General features: G+C 30.1%; 1 pseudogene; it reads right to left on the reverse strand.

Moving 5' to 3' along the window:
- Nucleotides 1-309: 309 nt before the first annotated feature.
- On the reverse strand, nt 310-1,269 carry LOC138357826 (ribonucleoside-diphosphate reductase subunit M2 pseudogene; annotated as a pseudogene).
- Nucleotides 1,270-1,689: the final 420 nt, after the last annotated feature.

The raw sequence follows: 1,689 nt of genomic DNA on the forward strand, positions 1-1,689 counted from the left end.
CGATAACCAAACTTGGTGTTTACATCGGACGATAGTAGTACTGCTTGGTAATCATGTGATATGTTGATATTTTATAAAGAAGATTATGGTTTTGTTATTATGTCCATAATTACATACCTCATATTTTGTAGTCTTGTAATTAGTGGAAAGAGAGAATGTAAGGTATTTAATTCATTATTCATCAAGTCAAAATATAAATATGATAAGTAAAATAGTAAAAGATAATAGATATATATTTTTATTTTTATATTAAATTATTTATATTCTATATAAAAAAAAAATGTTCTATTCCATCCATCAACTAATTAACTAAAAGTCTGAATCTAATGTAAAAACACTGTATTGATCTGAATTCATTACACCATATTTTTGATATTCACTTACTTTTTTTTCAAAAAAATTAGTTTTCCCTTCTAATGAGATATTTTCCATAAAGTCAAATGGATTTTCTACATTATAAAGTTTCTTAAAACCGAGTTCAAAGAGAAGTCGGTCAGCCACAAATTCTATATACTTCCCCATTAGATCACAGTTCATACCAATAAGTTTGATTGGCAAGGCATCTGTTAAAAATTCTTGTTCAATCTTCACAGCATTATCAATGATAGAATATACATATTTCTGATCAGGCTTATTAATCAAGTACTTAAATATCAAGCAAGCAAAATCTGTGTGTAACCCTTCATCTCTAGAAATCAATTCATTACTGAAGGTTAGACCTGGCATTAAACCACGTTTTTTTAACCAAAATATTGCAGCAAATGAACCACTAAAGAAAATACCCTCTACTGCAGCAAAGGCAACAATGCGTTCGGCATATGTTGCCGTTCTATTGGTAATCCACCTTAGAGCCCAATCAGCTTTTTTCTTAACAGCTGGCAGCGTTTCAATAGCATTAAATAATCTGTTCTGCTCCTGTAAATCTTTTATGTATGTATTAATAAGTAAACTGTACATTTCATTGTGAATATTTTCCATGGCAATCTGAAAACCATAAAAACACCTCACTTCTGGTATTTGTACCTCTTGGCAGAAACGTTCAACAAGATTTTCATTGACGATACCATCTGATGCGGCAAAAAATGCTAGAACATGTGAAATGAAGTGACGTTCCTCGTCATTAAGTTTCTGTTCCCAATCTACAATATCCTTTGACAAGTCTACTTCTTCAACTGTCCAAAATGATGCTAGCACCTTCTTATACATTTTAAAGATATCATGATTTTTAATTGGGAACAATGTAAAACGTCCTGGATTTTTAATCAAAAAGGGTTCAATCATCTGAAAAAAATATATAAATAAATAAATAAAATATTTATTTTAACATTATGTTCACTATCATAGCATAATAAACGAATGAAATTATTGAATTTTGAGTAAAAAAGAGATTAATTTACTACGTACATGTTCTTCCATCCTATATTTTATGTAAACTAAAATAGGTACACATACATATATATATATATATACATACATACATATACATACACACACACATATATATTCTTTTCTTTGACACGCTTCCAAATGAGCAGTATCCATTATAACACCAGGCAGTAATACTTCCTATGTTTTGAAGGCATGCCAATTGAACCTGATTGTGACTCACTGCTGCGTTTGTTGCTATTTACTTCAGTAACAGTATATTCACTCTCTGGGAGAACTTCAGAAGGGTATATAGGGGGTATT

Source organism: Procambarus clarkii, chromosome 1 (genome assembly GCF_040958095.1).
Source record: "Procambarus clarkii isolate CNS0578487 chromosome 1, FALCON_Pclarkii_2.0, whole genome shotgun sequence".
Taxonomy (NCBI): domain Eukaryota; kingdom Metazoa; phylum Arthropoda; class Malacostraca; order Decapoda; family Cambaridae; genus Procambarus; species Procambarus clarkii.